The 11,649-nt window shown below is 41.2% G+C and overlaps 1 long non-coding RNA gene across 1 annotated transcript; it reads left to right on the forward strand.

Moving 5' to 3' along the window:
* The first annotated feature begins 10,731 nt into the window (after positions 1–10,731).
* On the forward strand, positions 10,732–11,398 carry LOC148892738 (uncharacterized). Its single transcript, XR_016116334.1, has 2 exons — positions 10,732–11,137; positions 11,235–11,398. It is a non-coding gene; the product is annotated as an uncharacterized LOC148892738 (long non-coding RNA).
* Positions 11,399–11,649: the final 251 nt, after the last annotated feature.

The following is an 11,649-nucleotide window of genomic DNA, read 5'->3' on the forward strand; positions in this document are numbered from 1 at the left end:
TACTGCTACTACTAATAAAAATAATAATAAATAATAATAATAATAATGCATTTCATTTATAAGCGCCTTTGGAAAGTGTCAAGGTCACTTTTCAATCACAGGATAAGTTTGTCTATGGGTGAGTAGCGGCAGCAACACGCGCTAACTCAACCCGGAGGTAACTCAAATAGATAGAAAGCTAGCTAGCTTGCGCTAGCTAGATAACTAAATAGCTGTATAGCTAATAGATTTTCATTCTTAAGTCATAGTTTAGGAATCCGTTTGCAACCAAATTTGTCACAAACACAACATCTTGACAATGACCATATTGATATAAGTATGAAACTATATCAATCATGTTCTACATGTTGGGTGGTTTGAGTTTAAATAATAATAAAGGTAAAGCCATATTTGCATACACTGTAGGCATGGCAACGCTGCATATTTTTTTGGTTTCTCTTTCCCCCCCATCCTCCTCATGTTGGTGATTTTGTCTCCTGTCTGGGGAGTGTTGTTATGAGCATTGAGCTCGGGGTTTTATCTTGCTCCAGCCATGTTGATAAGACAAAGAAGATATGTCATGTTTTCGCCTTGTCTGTGATGTGTTGTTGAGTGTGCATACACCTTTAATGCATTGGTTTGTAATGCCTTTCTGAGAGATGCCAATATCTCTGTGACATTGGGCTTCCATTAAAAATGCAAAAGTTATTTTAGAGGGGAAAACTAGTGCCAATTCATAACCAAATAATGAAGAAAAAAAACTTCTGTTCGGACATGTGATTTGCTTTCAAGCCACAAAAGGAGGTCATCTGGAATCCCCTCGAAACAAAAAATATGTTTTGACGTCAAAATGCTAAATACTGTATTAATTAGAATATCATTAACTCATTCACTGCCACACGAGGTGCAAAAATGTGTCCACTTTAGTGCCAGGGTACATAAACATTCAATACACTGTAAGAAACCTTAGACCCTCTTGTTTCATCAGAAAAAAAAGAGTTAATTCCTAAATGATATGGGTCTGGAGTTATATGAGCTTGAAATGAGGGTGGCTGTCCAAAATACAATGCAATGCATACATATTGGTTTATGTAGCGCTTTAACTGCAACTGAAGCTGGAACAAAGCGGCGCTAACATGGAAACATGAGAAATGCTGCCACCTTGTGGAAGGGAAAAAACATTAGCAGCGGCCATGGTCAGCACTTTATTGGCACCCAAACAAGAAAAAACAAAGCCCGACCAAATTCGGGAATTATACTCTACGTCATATTTTCAATTTCTGAATACATTTGTCAATGGCAGTAAATGAGTTAATGATGTCATTTTGTGGTTTCAATTTGTAATGTGAACCAACTCACTCACATTACACATTGCCAAAGTGCTTTTTAGATTTTCTGTTTTCTGCCATCAGGAAATTGGGGGTGAAGAGTAATAGTGGGACACACAAACTCTCTCAATCACTTCATTTGAAATATTGGAACGGTGAAAATGTTGCAACATGTACGGATGCAGCACAACAGAGAAGTCACTCACGAACCTTGGCGGATGGAGATAAAGACTTGGCAGGTGGCAGTTGAACGGCCCGTTGTAGCTGTGAGCAGCACCACTCGGTCCAGGATGGCGTCTCATGCCCGCTGGAGCTGTGAGTTATTACTTTGGGGTTTCCTGTTGGAGCGCACACACACACACAGACACACACAAGTACAGTATATGATACATACAGTACATGCAGTGGCCATAAAAAAGTCAGGAAACGTTTTTTTCTACCAAATAAACTGCTTTTGATTAACCGCAAACAGAGTTGACATGTTATCGTAGACTTTCCCCTGAGCGTTTTTTTTTCCTCTCACAAGCAGATGTTCGAATTCTTCAGCTATTTCCTTCACCTCCAGTGATGCCCCAGTTGCAGCTAAATAAAAATGACCCGAGGCATGGAGACGCCACTTCCATAATTCACTGTTGCGACGGTGTTGTTTTGATGATTCATTGTGGTTTGTTTGTAGAAGAGATACCATATTTTCCAGTATATAAGCCACACCGGAGTATAAGGTGCACCGCAATGAATTGTGCATTTTCAAACGTTTTCAATATACTGTATAAGGCGCACCTTCAATGAGCAAAAACAGTTTTCCAAATAAATATACAAGATTTCCAACTATAAGGCACACCACATTATAAGGCACTACACTAGATGATGGGGTTACATACTACTTCACATATAAGGTACACTTGCATATAAGGAGCAAGGTCATCTTTTGAAGAAAATGAAGGCATTTGGGTGCGCTTTATACACTGGAAAATACGGTACTCCCAAAGCTGTAGTTACATTTTTCCTCAATGTTGTGTTCTGCAAAGAGCAACTACCATATTTTCCGGTGTATAAGGTGCACCAGAGTATAAGGTGAACCAGAGTATAAGATGCACCCCCAATGAGTGGTGCATTTTCAACCTTTTTCCATATACTGTATAAGGCACAATGGACTATACAGCTCACCTTCAATGAATGAAAACAGTTTTCCAAATATAATGTATCAATATTATATAATATATTTTTTGTTATTTTGACTTCAAGACGGCGCCGCGAGAGTGGCTGCCTTTCCAGCAGCTCATGTATTTTGTTTTTCTACTTTCATTCCTTTCATCATTTTGCTGCTGTGAAATGTAAATTTCTCCACTGTGAGACTAATAAAGGCATATCCAATCCAATCTATAAAATATTTCCAACGATAAGGCACACCACATTATAAGTCGCTACAGTAGAGGCTGGGGTTACGCACTACCTCTTCTACAGGGTGAAATAGAGTCGTGGCTGCTGACGGTAGTTGCGAGACCTGTTGTGGCTCAATATTACGTCACATATATCGTAAGACGCACCTGCGTGTAAGGCGCAGGGTCATCTTTTGAAGAAAATGAAGGCTTTTGGGTGCGCCTTATCCACCATAAAATACGGTATTTGTTGGAATTTAAGCTAAACACATTTTCTCACGTGAATGGAAGACTGTGAGTCATCAGGCTTCTGTCCAAATTGAAAGAAGGGTGCTGACTCTCAGTTACCAGGAGATGTGATTGGTTGTCCAGCCTTCTCCCAGTGATTAGAGGGTGTGTGGACTTTTGAAACCAGACAGCTCTGTGTCAGTTGCTTCCCAGTCTATAAAACCAGACATTTATCCCGGTGAGGTAATAAGACTCTGTGTGTCACTCTTTTCATGTCTTTCACTGTCCCACTGAACCAGCATGCAATGTAGTGTTACTCATAAAGATTCCAAGACTTGAACCCCCCCACTGTACACATCTAAACAAGTAGTATACTGATGACAATACTGTTCTCATGTTAATACTTTGATGCTTTTGTTCTGTTGATGTTTGATATGGACTGCCAGCAAATGCATTTTTTTAAATGTCCGCCCATCTGTTAAATTTTAAAAGTCAATATAGCCCCCGAGCCAATACGTTTGCCCACACCAGTCCTAACCTCAATCCTTTAAGGCCTAACCCAGTCCTGTTGTGTTGAATTTGCATGTTCTGCCTGTGTCTGCTTTGATTTTCCATGAGTCCTCTGGCCAGCTTCCTCCTATATTCCAAAAACACGCATTGTAGATTGATTGAATGTTTTTTATTGCCCCTCGGTGTGATTGAGGGTGTGGATGGTTGTCTTTGTGTACCTCGGGATTGGCTGGAAACCAGTTCAGGGTGTTTCCTGTCGACACACACCAAAAGCTTTCCGGGAACACAGTGAATCATGTTTCTTGTTTCCTGCCTTTTTGCCACTTTACACTGTAACAACTTCCATCCTGACCATTTCTATGGACACACTACTGTGTGGGGTGGTGACAGGCTGTCAATCCAAAACCATCCGTCTTCGTGTTAGGTTACAATGTTTCGTCGAGAAGTAGGTTTTCCTTGAAGTTGAGCCGTAAAGTTCTACAAATTGACAAAAGAGACCACATTAAGAACTCCAAAGTACATATATTTAATTTCAATGTCAATTTCAATATACATTTCAAGTGGAATTATACAAGGCTGGGGGCACCCTGGACTGTTTGCCAAGCAAATCGCAGGGCACAAAGAGAGGAACCACCATTCACGCTCACACTCACACCCATGGACAATTTGGAGTGTTCAATCACTCTGCCAAGCATGTTTTTAAAATGTGGGAGGAAACCAGAGTACCTGGAGAAAACCCACACAGGCCTGGGTCCAACATGCAAATTACACATAGGAATGCCCAACCATATTACAGAATTGCCATTGCATTTGGTTTATATGATCTTTACGATTCACTTAGATTTGAACAAGATGAACTGTGACAAGCTTTTGTGGGCCAAATAAAATTGTCGCGGGCAGAAATTAGGGTTAAAACCCGTACCACTTGTGGCAGACCATACAAACCCTGAAAATTAGGACTATGCGGCAGACATGTTAACCATCAGGCCACAACTCACTACCACACTTTGAACAGTCGGTGTGAAAAACCAAAAACAGTTGCGTTCACAGCAGGTTCCCCCAGTGTGTTTTTACATTGACAACAAAGAGTGAGAAATTCCTCCTCTGAATGATTCATAGCCAACCACAGAAGCGTTGTCTTGTTCTTTCTCCAACTCCCATTCCCAGCGACTGTTTCATGCATCTATGATTCACGTCTGAAAGTCGTTTGCTGGAAAACCCCACTGACATGCGACCTTCACACAACAGAGCTTCTCTGGATTCAGCGACTATCTCCTCTGTCCTGTCAATAATTTGAGAAGCGTCATCCATGTCTGTTATCAACAAAGACCTTTTCTAACGGCTCTCCCACACGCATACTGAGTGGTCATCAATGTTCTCTTTCAACAGTATGTTTGTTCCTTATCTGTCACGCAGAGCTTCTTTCATGAAATATCAGCTTATCTCAGTCGTGTTAAAGGCACAACAACCTTCCGGATCTTTCATGCTAAGTCATGACATGTTAGGAAATTAACAGTGCCGGTGCATTTGCGTTTTTGTGGTGTGGCGAGTCTTTGGGTTCCATGGTTATGAGGTAAACTGACAGAGCAGCGGACTGCGCCCACAAACCACACAAGCTGCTAGAACTAAATGGGTCAGGTTCCCCCTCAGAGGTATGGAGCTATTGGGGTCCATCCATCTTGGCTTTCCGTATTTAACCTTCCTTTGGTAACCTTCGACAACCGCTTTGGCAAAGCTTATGCTAAAACAAGCGTGAGCGTTGCTTCCTGACAAAGGAAGTCAAGGAGGAAGAGTGGGAGTATGATGAGAAAAGGGGAGAAAATGCGCTGAGGGAGTTAAAAGTGCGGTCCCCGACGCCTAGCTAGCCCAAAACCACAAAGAATGGTCTCCCCAAAAAAGAGCCAGAAAGGAATCGTGGAAGGCCTTTTCCTTAAATTACACTGGATGAAGGCAACATTTAATGAGCAGGGGTATTGCGTCATTGTGGTGGCCAGTAATGGTTCCAGTTGTCTTGGAGGAGAACCAAACACAAGAGTTTGTTTACACCGAGTAGCGGGATTCACTAACGACAGTATGCTAGCCTGCTGCAAATCACAAACTGTGACGACACTGTGATTGTTTAGGTATTATTATTATGCTTTTTTTAACTCATGACAGTATGGGAAAGAAATGCCAAATTGACACAATTCACAGTAGACATAATTAATCATTCTGTAGTCATCCCATAATGCAATGTTGCACGTTGGGATAACTGCAGAGTTATTAATATTTAGCCTGCAGGTATATTCAAACCCTTTTGAAAATATGCTGTAATGTCAAAAAACGCTTATGCCACAGTTCCATGCTTCCATATGAACTAAATTGCGGTTAGCATGTTGGCTTGGCCTTCTGAAAATGAATGGACCTCCTCTGGAGTTAAGGGTCCAAGCTTACTCTCGTTGAATGCAAGAAGAATATTTGATCATTTTCGACCTCTTGCTCAAAAACTCTCAACCACGGAAATGTTGTGCGTTAAGGGTGGCTAACAAGGCATACAACAGCAGTCAGTCAGTTTGATGAACCACCGAGGTGTCAAAAGTCCTTTAACGCTGTCAGTGAAAAGATTTAGTGGACTGTCATACAGGCTAACAAAAATAAGCGGAATCCAATTGTGTCAGTGCTAAAAGTTTCATTCCCAGACATAGCTCACGCCCATCGTGTCCATCCTTGTGTTATACTCACCGTGAACTCGTTGACATTATCATCACAAAACACATTTGGATTATTTTAGAGTGCCGTTTTATGTAAACGGAGTGTCAAGTGACACCATTATGGTGTCATTCTACTTGCTTAATTTCGGACGCTGCCAAAAGGTCATTAATGATCGGTGTTAACTCCCACCGACACTCTGCCTTCACAATGAGGAGGGAGTGAAAAGAACTGCTTTAGGGAGTTCAAGTTGGGTAACAAGGCTGTCTACACTGTTACTGTATTTCAAGAATACAATTTTCTTGATGGTACAATTTACCATAATACTATATTGGGGAAGTTACAATGGAAACTAGTCCTTTGACTCGAAAACGTTGACACTTATGTCATTTCCAGATTAAAAAACAAAACAAAAAAACGGGTAAAAAAATTGAAATCAAGAATACATCATCAGTTGCAACGTTTTTCTTACAGAGTCCGGTACTGCCAAACCCAAATCTAAAGCTTCTTTGGGTCGCTCAAAGTTTTTTGTTCCTTTTGAAGCATTAGCAGACTGTGGTTTACTGTGTTTACTTTGCAGCTCGGAAAGAGACGTAGTCTGATTGGTCGACGATTCAGATCAAAGGATGCATTGGAACAGAAGACGTCATGGGACAGAAAACAGGTGACGGCAAAATGCGGTACTTCAATTATGTTTCTATTATGTGATCTAAATGTTTGTATGAAGCGGACCTTTTAGGTCTCATGTACTTTAAGCAACGAGACAACTCGATGACTTCATAGTTATACACAAAAGATGCTCAGTATCACTTTAAATGATATTCTACTATATGCGGCAACCACTTTAAACTGATTTCATTATCGGGTAAATTCCTTACGGGGCAGATCTTCACAGAAATCAGAGTCACATTGAGGAATACTACAGGAGAACATCACCCGCATTAACCAAGCCCAGATGACATGATGGTTCTGAAGAAACCGCATCGGCTGACTGGGGAGAAACCTCGGGATTGGCAATAGATACTACAATCTCACTGTCAGATCAGAAGATAATTATTCAACATTTTAGGGACTTCATGGAACAGAATAGTCACTTTCCATTGAATCCAAACGGTGGTTATGGTGTTCATTTTCCTACCTGCGTATAGATTGTCAAGTATATGGGTCATATCTGTTTCTTAGTCTGCAGCATGAGTTTGGCTAATAATGTGTGTCGAACACATAGCAGTACAGTCTACCCTCATGTGGATGATAAACTCAAGCTCTAGGATTGATCATGAAAAGGCTTGTGGCAACATAGTGTTGGTCAGTCAATCAACAAGTCCTGTCGGAGACCCTGAATGACCTGCGCACTGCATCCAGGCTAGGGTGTACATCACCTCTCGTTCAAAGTCATCTTGGATATGTCTGTCTAAGCTCTGTCGTACAGCCGTGGTCGATCGATGAAAAGGTTGCTTCAGCGTCCGACACCTTCAAAGAAGTGCAGATGAAGGCTGAAGAAACGTTTTCATTGTCATTTTGGATAGACACCAGCTCACCTGCGCCCTTATTGAGGAAAAGCGCTCAAGACAAAAGATGGCGAGGTCGGGAAGTATTGTGCAGACGGACATATACAACTCAATAAAGCTCCAACCACATTAACAAAATGTGTTTGGAATTGTAAACAGTGAGGAGTTCAAGAATCTGACAAGCTTAATGTGCATGAGCTTCCTCTGAAGCACAAAGCAACTCAGCAGCAATGACAGTAGCTTTTTTCTCTGGTGAGCACAGCTGCTTTGGCAAACGCTCCTCTGAGTAATTTTGATTTCCAAGGCTGTACAGCATAAATAACAGACATATTCATATTTTCCAACACAGATTAATTCATCTGAGACAAAAACATGTCCGCTCCTTGACCATTACAAGCCATTTACATCCGTCCTTCCCAAATTTTATGCAATGCCCAGTTCAGTCACACACACATCATCACCAAAGTGTTCCCATTTGAGGATTTGGCCACGAAAAGGTGTCTGTTTAGCGCAGATGCAAAAAGTAACTCCTCATTGGGCCTTTGAAATCACCAGAGAAGACACTCATACTTCTCTCGAGACGTATCCTATGAGGCTTTTCCTTTGCCACGCCACACATCTGGAGCCGGTCAATCCACCACTGGCTTCTAATGGAACATGTGAATGTTGTTCTGAGAAGCGGCTTAAACAGCTGCTTTGAGCTCAGTTACATGGCTTTGGCAAGAGCGCACCAACGTGCCAACACTTCACGCATTCTGAATTCATCGTGTAAATTGAGGTTAATGGGCTTCTTCAGAGACAAGGCAGCGGGCCATGGAACAAAACAACTGGTCACATGTGAAAATAAGAAAATCTGATCGCCACTTCCGCCGCTGAGAATGGGAAAATGTTTGTGTGGGGCAAGTGTGTGTGGTGGGGCGGGGACGGGGAGGGTCGACAGGCAAAGAATGAAAGCAAACTTGCAGGAATCAGCATTAGAGTTAAAGGTCAAAGCTGAACAGATACCTCGCTTCCTGGGAATATTACCTCGGTAGTCTGGGGCATAAAGTTCAATTTATGCAAATGTGTCGGTTTGTAAGTGGGTCAAAGTTAGGAAACAAAAACAACCCTTGCAGTTCCCTGCAACAATGGGTCAACAATGGTGAAGACAAAACTTTTTAGAAACCATTTTAGGAGGTATTGGTCAATCACATGTGCCGAAGAATAACAATCGGTAACAAGCAACTCGACTGCATATATTTACTGTCACTTTTTGCAAGGTGGTGATGGTTGTGGACCCCAAATAAGCAGGCCGGAGGGAGCAACAGGTTGTATTTGACAAATTGTATTAAAATAAAGTCAGCAGGAACAAAATCTAAAATATCAAAGTCATCCGAACAGAAAAGTACAAAGTATCAAAGAAAACCATGAGTAAAAATCTGCCAAGATTAAACAAACCTGACAAGGTGAAGCAAACACATTCAATGACCCGACACGGAATGGTCGTGCCGGGAGTCCTTTTAACTGCCACTAATTGGCACGACCAACACCTGTGCAGCTGCAGGCGGGGCCGACAGCGCCACACGTTGGTCCCCAACCAGATCGTGACATTTACAAATATGAACTGGATAAAAGCAGGATATTATTCACTGTATTGGTCATTCACGTGCTGTTGGTGTGCCGCATATAGTGCAGTCATGGATGAGAGGCAACCTGTCCATGCTGACTTTGGGCAAGAAACATGAATCACTGGTAGGCGCACACAAACAAACAAGAATTCCCACATAGAATCTTGCATTTGAAAAAAGTAGCGTCTTCATTGAACCTAATATTCATGTTCTTGGAGTGAATGCCTACAAGAGCATGCAATCTTCTCACAGGAAACCCTGAGCCAGAGCCCCCCTGCCCCCATTATTAGTAAGAGTAAACACCATTTATTGTCATCTTAATACAGTAAAGTCTCGTTATATCGATATCGGATATATCGATAGTCCCGGTTATATCGATACTATTTCTATGCACGCACAGAGAAAATTACATGCAAACAGGGTCGGATATATCGATAGTCCCGGTTATATCGATATTTTTTCGGACTCCCTTGAATATCGATATAACGAGACTTTACTGTAAAGAAAACTGTAAAAATTCTTTAAACACGCTCTTAACTTTAATGTTGAATGACGAGGAGGGGGTGAGGGGCTGATACGGTACCTCATACCTTTCTTTTTAACATTCACTGCCAAACAAGTATAACATCAATCACGAAGCGGTCTGGATTGAGTAAGCTGTACTTCCTGGTAAATCCCCACTGGGCCGCCCTGCAATATTCACAGTTTGGACCATGACTGCAGCTCGCTGATTATTTCCTTACTGCCCTCAAATCTGTTCTGAAATCAGTAATGATTGAGGAGGGGTCACCAACAATTTTTACAGTGAGAGGCACTTCTTGGCTACTGTTTGTGAAGGTTTGCTCAAATAACCTCTCATCAGTGGCAGGCCGTGGAAATCATCTCTAGGCCTTCAGTAGTGCTACGTCTGAATCGATCCAGACTGATTCTGAAGGCGTCCATGTAGAGTTCTGTTCCTGATAACAAATGGCTGAAACGTAATTGGTTAAATGCTTAAATATGAAAACATACATCTGGAAGCAGCACAATAGGGGAAAAGTAATGAAAGGAAGATCTAGCTCGATATCTTAGCTAGCTAGCTAGTTATTTGCTAACTATTAGCCAGCTAGCTTTCTATCCATTAAAGTTATCACGGGTTGAGTGAAGTCTGGCGTGTGTGGCTGCCGCTGCTCACCAACAGAAAAACGTACCCTGTGACACTAAAGTGACCTTGGGAGTTTTGAAATAAATGAAATATTTTTATTATTAAGTGTAAAATGTTGGTTGTAATGTGTACTTGTCTATTGAGCCCATTTTTTTGTACTTTAGCCTATTTTAACGATGTATGCTATTTTTGATTGACACAGCAATCTTTATCAAATTGTCTTTTCATTAAAATATGAACTAAAATTGGGCAGTAGGTCTGACCCCTGAAACTCCAGGTCTGAAAAGGAGTCCCACACCGAACCTGAATAGGAATTTAATATACAACATTAAAGCATAACACATTGTAGACTGATTTTTGAATGGAAGTGACAAGCATATGGCAGCTAGCCAGTTGGCAGCTATCTAGCTCCAGCTAAGAGTTCGAGCAAGTCACCGGGGATTGAACAAAAGCAGCTCATGGAATCCGACACTGTCAAAATAAAAATCGTCCGGAAAAAAAATCCTCAGAACAAACTCTTTTGCTCGGTCATCTCCGACTGTCATTGCACTGAATCATTCAAAGAAGTACTCGGACACATTGCTGATTTCAGCCGACTGGTGGATATTCTTGAACTCCAACAATCATCTTTTGAGAAAAATCTCTTTCAAAAGAGCCAATGGAAAAGGCAAAATAGTATTATTTTACTTTTTAACCCAGTGCAGGGATATCCTTCATCTGCAAGACTCAGTACAACATGACAACTTCTCATACCGGGAAACAGTGGGTGAGGAAAAGTCTGACCCTTTCTGAAAATATTATTTATCCTTCTAATCCAAGATAAATGAGATGCAAGATTCATTTTATCTATGTTGTATCTGCAGCTCCTAAAGTTTCTTTTTGTGTGTTCTCTGCTGATTTTGGCCTGTCTTCCTGCAACGGTCAACAAAGAGAAAACATTGGACTTCCACAAGAAGAATGATGTGGTTATAATATCGTGTAACTAAACTATTCTCAAGACCTGAATAAAACAATTCTGTACCTCCTATTGAGCAGTATTTCTTTACGAGAAGTTATTCATGTGACTCATTGATGGGCTCAGTGTGATTAATTTAACGTCACTTGACTTCCAGTGTGGGCTCTTTCCCAGTGACGGTGTGAATGTGAGCTTTAATAGTCCGCTGACTAACAACAGTAAACCAGTATATATACATTTAGATGACTGGAATGATAAATTCCAGTGAAAATAGATAGAAATTGTGTATTTGGGGATTTTTATTTACAAGGCAATAAAGAACG

The sequence above is a fragment of the Hippocampus bargibanti genome, linkage group LG10 (genome assembly GCF_051943395.1).
Source record: "Hippocampus bargibanti isolate YZ-2025 linkage group LG10, ASM5194339v1, whole genome shotgun sequence".
In the NCBI taxonomy this organism is placed as follows: domain Eukaryota; kingdom Metazoa; phylum Chordata; class Actinopteri; order Syngnathiformes; family Syngnathidae; genus Hippocampus; species Hippocampus bargibanti.